This window comes from Sciurus vulgaris (assembly GCF_902686455.1).
Source record: "Sciurus vulgaris genome assembly, chromosome: 3".
NCBI classification, from domain to species: domain Eukaryota; kingdom Metazoa; phylum Chordata; class Mammalia; order Rodentia; family Sciuridae; genus Sciurus; species Sciurus vulgaris.
In genome coordinates, this window is record NC_136463.1 from 112417750 (window position 1) to 112426873 (window position 9124).

Sequence of the window (9124 nt, forward strand, 5' to 3'; positions counted from 1 at the left end):
TACAAGAAAATGTGAAAACAATCAGCTGAAAGATTTGAAAGTGTTTGCTTTTGGATGTGAGCAACATGATCAAGGACAGGGGATTGCCATTGTGTTGTGTTATTTCATTTTTTAAATAACAACTTGGTACTACTATTTGACTCTTTAAATTATGAGCATGTTTAACCTCAGATAAAAATTAATTTAGGAGTTCTGCTTCGGGACATTAGGAAGAAACAAAGTTTGGACTTTTTTTTTTTTTTTTTTTTTGTGAGGCAGGTACTCTACCAACTGAGCTATATCCCCAGCCCAGTTTGGACTTATTGTAGGCCATGATCAACTAGAAAACTGAACAAAATACATTAAACAACAGTTTTCAAACACACAACAATAAACAGCAAAGGACTGTGATGCCTGCCTGAGAAATAGGAACTAAATGGGGTGAGCCCTATGAGCATGTAAAAAGTAATTTCTAGAACTCAGTTCAGAAAGTGTGCACCTGAAGAGATTCTAATGGTCTTACTAAGCTGGAATGACAGAGTTCAGAAATCAAGACTGAGAGCATGTGTGCAAAGAAAATTAGTGGAGAAAAAAAAGCAAAAGAGCTGCTGAGGTATGGGAATCCCCTATTAGTTTTTCTATCAAATATCAGTCTTCAGTTCACATGCATTAGGTAAAATTCCATAAAATTATTCAAAAAACCAACTTCCGAAGTGAGAACAATGACCAGGGAACTGTAAGAGCACATGCATAACTTGTAATAATTTTTAGTTCACAGCAAAGGGAAAAGTTCTTATTAAATAAAGAAGGCATTTAACAGAGACCATATACAGGTCATCCCTCAGTGGTGATACCTTTCCAGTCATAAAATAAAGCACATTCTAGATATGCCCTAATAAAGTCTTTAAAACACAAGTCTTGAAAGACAGATAAAATTGTTCTACAAATAACCAAAATGACTATGAGAACAAGGACCAATAAATACTATTTTAATGGATATAACAAACTACAGCTTCAAATAACATAAAATTTACAATATTCAGAATCAGGCTAGGCTCTGTGATGCACACCTATAATCACAGTGGCTCAGGAGGCTGAAGCAGGAGGATCATGAGTGAGTTCAAAGCCATCTTAGTGAGGCCTTAAGCATATTAGCAAGACCCTGTCTCTAAATAAAATATAAAAAAAGGGCTGGGGATGTGGCTTAGTGATTTAGCACCCCTAGGTTCAATCCCCAGTACCAAAAAAGAAAAAACCTCAAAAAAAGGGAAATTATAACAAATAAATAAATCAGAGGAATGTCAGTCTATAATAAGAAATCTAGCAATTATGAAGATGTAGGAAAAAATTTCCTGTAGGCAGTAACTTTAAAACCACTGTGATCATTATGCTTGAAAATTAAGGGTAAAATGAATACAAATAGAAAAAGAAGAAGAAAAACAGGATACAGAAAGGAACCAAAGAACTTCTACAGATGAAAAATAAATCATTTAAAGTTAAAGTCAACTGGATAGGATTAAGAAACTGCAAATAAATAAAAATGGTGGATTTGAAGACAACACAATATAAACTCTTGAAAATGGAACATAGAGAGGAAGAAGAGTTGAATAAGAAGCAGGAGAAGGAGAAAGAGGAGGAAAAATATTATCACCAGTGACAGGTAGAATGATACATAGCATCTAACATAATATGCATGTAATTTAAGTCCCAGAAAAAGAGAAGGGACATTTCCCCTAAAATAATCATTTAATAATTGCCATTTTTTCTAAGGCAGTGTTGACCAATAGACTTTTCTGTGATGGTGTACTGTTCAGTAGGGTGGTCACTAGCCTCCTATCACTATTGAGCACTTGAAATATGTCTAGTAAGATGGGAGGGAAAAAATATCTAAGAATATAATCAAAATATTTCCAAATTATAGAAAAACATAAGCTAAGACTCCCAAGGTACAATGATTCCCAAACTGGTTAAAATAAGGAAAGCCACAGCACATCATAATCAAATTGCTAAAAAAACAGTGATGAAGAGAAAGATATTAAGCAAGTCAGAAGTATGAAATGATGAGATATAATTCAGAATAAATATAAGAATTTTGGTAAGTTTATTATCAAAAACTGAAATCGCAAGTCAGAAGACTACTGTCCAATGAGTAGCCACCAGTTACATGTGACTACTAACATTTTCATTTAAAATATAGAAAATTAGTAAGATAAAGAATGTATTTCCTCAGTCATATTTCAAGTGTTCAATAGCCATATGAGGCCAGCAACCACCTTACTGAGTGTACGGCATCACAGAAAAGTCTACTGGTCAGCACTGTCTCAGATAACATGATAATTGTTAAATGATTATTTTAGAGGAAAATGTCCAAAATTAAATATCTAAATTTAACTCTCTTATGAAATTGAAAAATGAAGTGCAAATTAAATTCCAAGTACATGGAAGGCAGAAAATAATGGAGTTAAGAGTGGAAATCAGTAAAATAGGAAACATCAAACAACAAAGGAAACTCAATGAAATCAGAAATTGGTATTTTAAATTTTTTCAATATAACAAAACTCTAGGGAAACTTAACACATAAAAGCAGAGAAGATGCAACTAATAAATATAAAAAGTGAAGGAAAGATTTTAACTATAGAGATTATTAAGAACAAATTTATACCTACATATTTAGATATTTGACAACCTAGAGGAAATAGAAAAATTTCTTGAAAGGCACAGATTATCAAAACAAACTGAAGAAGATATTTAAAAACTTAAATAGCCTCATATCAATTAAATAGATTAAATTCTTAATTTAAAATCTAAGTAGAAAGATCCAGAATCAGAGAGTTTCATTGGCAAATTCTTTCAAAATATTTGAGGAAGAAAAAATACCAATCTCATGAAAACTTTTTCCAAAAATAGAAAAATTTGGAAAACTTCCAAGCTCATTTTGTAGAGTTCGTATTACCTTGTTGCCAAAACCAAACCTGCCAATATAGTGTTAGTAAAGTAAATGAAAATAGCCTTACCAAAATATTATTAAGTTGAAACCAGCAATACACAAATAAGATACTGTCCCATGACCAAGTGGTATATTGCAGAAGTGCAAAGTTGATTTCACATTTTAAATATCTGTTAATATAATCATCATATTAACAGATTACAAGTAAAACTTGTATGATCATATCAATAGATATGTAATAATTTTTTTTATTTGTTCCAATTAGTTATACATGACAGCAGAATGCATTTCAACTCATTGTACACAAATGGAGCACAGCTTTTGATTTCTCTGGTTACATACAACACAGGGTCACACCATTTGTATAATCTTACACATACATGGGATGATAATGTCCATTTCATTCCACCATTTTTCCCATCCCCATATGCCTCCCCTCCCTTCACTTCCCTCTGCCCAATCTAAAGTTCCTTCATTCTTCCCTTACCCCCTCAACCGCATTATGGATCAGTGTCCACACATCAGAGTAAACATTTGGCCTTTGTTTTTTTTTGGGGGGGGGTGGGGACTGACTTATTTCACTTAGCATGATATTCTCCAACTCCATCCATTTACCTGCAAATGCTATAATTTAATTATTCTTTAAGGCTGAGTAATATTCCACATCATTTGATCCAGTTATCCCACTCCTTGGTTTATACCCAAAGACTTAAAATCAGCATACTACAGTGGCACAGCCACATTAATGCGTATAGCAGCTTAATTCACAATTGCAAAACTCTGGAACAACCTAGATGCCCTTTCTTGGCTGAATAGAAAGAAACTGTGGTGTATATGCAAAATGGAATACTACTCAGCCTTAAAGAAGAATGAAATTATGAAATTATGGCTTTTGCAGGTAAATGGATGGAGTCGTAATAATCATTTGACAAATCTTAATACCCATTTATGTTAAAACCTCAGCAAACTAGAAATAGGAACTTTTTCAATCTAATAAAAGGTATTTACAAAAAATCCACAGCTAATTTAATGGTGAATGACTGTATGCTTTCATCTAACATCAGGAAAGAAAGGATACCCATGGCTACCACTTCTCTTCAGTTGTTATACTAGAAATTCTAGCCATTGCAATTGGAAAAAAAGTAAAAGAAATGAAAGCATACATATTAGAAAAGAAAAAAATAAGACTGCCTTCATTTGCAGATGATACAATTGTCTATGTACACATACTAAAAATTTTACATAAAAATCTCCTGTAAGTAATATATGAATTTGAAAATGTCTCAGCAAGCTCTGTTAACACAAAAAAATCAACTGCCTTTCTGTGTATTGTCAATTGAGATATGTAATTTATAAAAACATTTAAAATAAAATATTTGAGTAAATTTATCCATAGATACAAAATAATTATGCTAAAAATTAAACTATACTAAAAATAATTAGGACTTAAATGAAGAGATATACCATACTCATGGATAAGAAGAAAATATTTTTAAGATGTAAAGTCTTTCCCAATAAATTCAATGAAATCCTAATCAAAATCACAGCATGTACTTTTGCAAGAATATGCAAGCAGATTCTAAAATTCATATGGAAATTTAACAGACCTGGAGTAGCCAAAACACTGTACTGAAAAAAAATAAAAATAAAAAGCAAGGGCTTACACACCTGTCTTAAGATTTATTATAAACCACAACAATTGAGTTTATTAAGGGTATAAGGAAAGACATAGATAAGAGAACCAAAACTGTATAACTAATGTCAGATTTGTCTTGACAAAGGTACCAAAGTAACTTCATGGGGAAAAGGAAAGACTTTATAGAAAAGGTATTGGCAGTGGGGATCTTTATGGAAAAAATAAGACTCATACCTTACATCTTTCAGAAAAGTTGACTTAAAATGGATTATATGCCTGAATGTGAAAGACAAAACTAAAATCACTTCTAGAAAAAAAATATTATGAAGAAGTCTTTTCAAATTTACAATAGTTTAAGTATTTCTCAGATAAGATACAAAGGGCTTGAAAGATAGTAGGCAGGATGGTGCATGCATATAATTCCAGTGACTCTGGAAGCTGAAGCAGGATTGCAAGTTCAAGGCTAGCTTGGGCAACTTTGTGAGACCCTGCTTCAAGATAAAATTAAAAAGGGCTGGGATGTGGCTCTTTTGTAGTGCACCCCTGGATTATTCCACCCCCAGTTCCACCAAAAAAAAAAAAAAAAAAGACGAGAGGAAAAAAGTAGTAAGTTCATTTTTATCAGAATTTAAAATTTCACTTTGAAAAATAACCATGTGTTATGGGGCGCAACTTAAGAACAGACTGCTCACCACTGAGAAGTCCAAATTTGAGAGTCTTTATTAAGCCAGCCGGCTGACTGTCTCACACAATGCCCCAAAAAATGGCTATTAGGAGAACATCCCTGACCACAGGGTTGTAGGGGTTCTTATACCAAAAATCACATCAATCATAAGTGTCTGTTGCTATAATTTGAAATTAAAAACTAACATCATGAGATCATCAACAGAGGGAGAAGTGGGTCAAAATGACCCTTACCTAGGTACAAACTAACATGGTTACTAACATTCACACAATCACCGTTCACGTGGTACATTGTTTAGGAGCAATAGGAATCAAAAGAGAGCAATTCTTTACTACATAGGAGTTGCCATTGTGTATTATTAAACATGTCACACCAACTAACTGATGATGGGCATCGAGGTGGGGTGTTTCCATGGGAGAAGCTTATTTCCTACATAATATGGAGTCTCAAAGCAAAATGGAGTCTGTTTAGTCATTTCCCTTAGAGTCTGGCCTATAACATTCTCATGGAGTCAGATCTGTCAGCCCATCACACATGGAAAATTATAAGACAAGACACAAATCAGGAGAAAATACATATAATATATACCTAATAAAGAACTTGTATCTAAAATATATACCAAACTTTTATAACCCAATAATAAGAAAACAATCAACCCTGTTAGAAATGGGCAAAATATTTGAAAACTTTCACAAAAGATATACAAATAGCCATTGAAGAATGAAATGATGCTTAACATCATTAGTCATCAGGGAAATGCAAATTAAAATCATGAGATACTTTCACTTCACACCTACTGGGATGGCTGAACTAAAAAAGATTAACAATGCCAAGTGTTGGAAATGATGTGGAGTATCGCAAACGTGCATACTTTTTGGTGGAATAAAACATGTTACTGGCATTTTCTTATAAAGTTGAACATATGCTTAACATATGACTCAGTAATTCTACACCTACATATTTACCCCCCAAAAAAGACATATATCCACACAAAGACTTGTACATAAATGTTCATAGCAGATTTATTCATAATAACCCCAAATTAGAAACAACCAAATGTCCAACACCTGGTAAATGAAGAAACAAATTGTAATACATTCACACAATAGAATACTGCACAGCAATAAAAAGTACACAACAACCTGGACAATCTCAGAAACATTATGTCGAGAGAAAAAAGCCAGACAGAAAAAAAGTACATATTGTAGAATAATATTCGCAAGAAACTCTGAAACGATAAATCCAATCTATGGTGATAAAAAGCAGATCAGTTGTTACCTATGCAAGGGTTGTAGGATGGGGATTGACTGGGAAGAGGTACAAGCCTACTTTTTGTGGCGGTGAAAATTTGTTGTAGGTTTGATTGTAGTGGATCCACATGTATACACATTTTTTTTCAAAATCCATTGCCTGCACAATTAAAATGTGTGCAATTATAATTGTGCAAATGGAAATTATAATGGTTGCAAATGCAAAGACAAGAAAGTAAGAGGAAAAAGAGAGACAAAAGAAAATAAAATTATGAGCAATTTAGCAAAGGAAGAGAAGAAAGTAAATTGAAGACACAAAGGAGGTAAAGTGGAGACAGTCTGTATTACATAGCTTACCTCTATGAACTTGGCACATTACAATTTCCCTTAATCTGCACAACTGTGCAAGCTAAAAATAATTACCTGCATTTTGTTGATATGGAAATTGAGACCCTGGAAGATCAAATCATTTTCCAAAGTTTCAGTTTAACAGTGGATTCCCAACTCTTTCTAAATGTTAGTAACATCCTTTGAGAGTCAATTTTCAGAGTGGATTCTGCAGAAGTCAAAGTAGAGTTTGCATGCAAACTATGTGTCAGGTATGTTAATGTTTTTGGCAGCATATTCACAATAACCAAGTTATTGACCCAGCCCAGGTGCCCATCAACAGAGGAATGCATTAAGAAAATATGCTATACATACACAGTGATGTTTTACTCCACCTGTTTCAGTCAGCTTCTTCATTGCTGTGACTAAATGATATGACCAGCACATTTAGAGGAGGAGTTTATTTGAGGGCTCACAGTTTCAGAGATATTAGTCCATAGAAAGTTGCCTCCATTCCTTGGAGCTTAAAGTGAGGCTGAAATCATGGTGGAGTGTATGGCAGAGAGGAGCAGCTCACATGAGATCAGGAAGCAGAGAGAGAGTGTCTTCACTTTCCAGATACAAAATATGTACCCCAAAGCCACACCCCAATTCCCACCTCCTCCAGCCACATCCCCTCCACTTCAGTTATCACTCAGTTAATCCCTGTCAGGGGATTAAATCACTGATTAGATTAATAAGACTCTCACAACCCAATCGTTTCTCCTCTGAACCTTCTTGCATTGTCTCACATGTGAGCTTTTGGGGGACACCTCATATCCAAACCATAACACCACCATAAAGAAGAATGAAAGGATGGCATTTATGGGTAAGTGGATGAAACTGGAAAACATCATGCTAAAGTGAAATAAACCAGACTCAGAAAATCAAAGGTAGAATGCTTTTTCTTGTATATGGAAGATAGAGGAAAGTAAGGGAATTAAGGGGGTGGGGTCAGATTTCATAAGGATAGAGACAAGAGCCACGGAGTAGGAGCTGAGAGGGAAGAAGGAAGAATAGAAAAGAGGACCAAACACAGGATGCATTTGACTAAATTACACTATGTACATGTACAAATACAGCACAGTGAATTCTGACTTTATGTATATCTATAAAAAAAATAAACAAACAGAAGGAAAACCAATAGGGTAGAGGAAGGGAAGTATGGGGAAGAAGAGAGAAGGAAAAGAGAAGGCACTGGGGACTGAAAGGGAGAAAATTGAATTCCATATATGTAGGATCATGTGAAAATTAAGCCAACTATCATGTATAACTGTAATGCACTAATAAAACCATTTTTGAAAAAAAGTATGTATCAGGGATCAACCTCTATGGGAGAGAGGCCACAAAAGCGGATTGGGGCAGAAGTCAACTGTGATGCAAACCAAGAAAACCTCTGCAATGCCAGAGGGGTGCAGGAAAGTATGTGGACCCTCAGAGTGACCCATGGTGGGCAAAATGATCAGGTCTTTCCTTCAGTGCTTTATCAGACATTAACTGTGGGATGCCCAGGAAGCACAGCCTTGGTGAAATGGCCCCGTATGCCTATGAGCTGACATCTGGAGGCCATCGTCCTATGGCTAGAGGGACAAATCCTTTGAAGAAGGATTTAGATGACCCACTTCTGTGTCTGCCACAATACTGAAGATAGAGAAGAACACATTAGAGGAGAAATATTCATTTTCTACCGGCAAAAGCAGAATTTGAGGAGATGCATTTACAACACCTCTCCACCTCTACATCTCTGTAGTACATCAGTGTACATCTCCATACACGGTGGCATCTGTCATGCAGATCCTAGGGAGCGATGTCCACTCCAAGAGACCCTCCACCACTGAAGTGATTCCATGCTGAGAGAGGAAAGAGAAGGAAGCACGCCAGTAATTACGATGACAAAAACAGGTGCTAATATGTTTTATGTGCAGGTACGGCCCAAAGCACCATGTATGTCCTAAATCATTTAAAACTCACAGCTGTCTCACCTATCACACATGAGGCCCTGGATTTGATCCTTAGCACCAGATAAAAATGAAATAAAGGTATTGTGTCCACCTACAACTAAAAACTATATTTTAAAAAACTTTTTAAAAAACCTCACAGCTATCTGTGATGGGTGTCATTTTAAAATTTTCACTTGGTAAACTTGAAACTGAGGCAAAGAGATTCAGCTTCGATCTAAGAACACAAAGCTAGTAAGTAGAGATGGCATCTCACAGTGGAGCCCACTTTCTTAACACCCACACACAATGGATCTCTCAGCA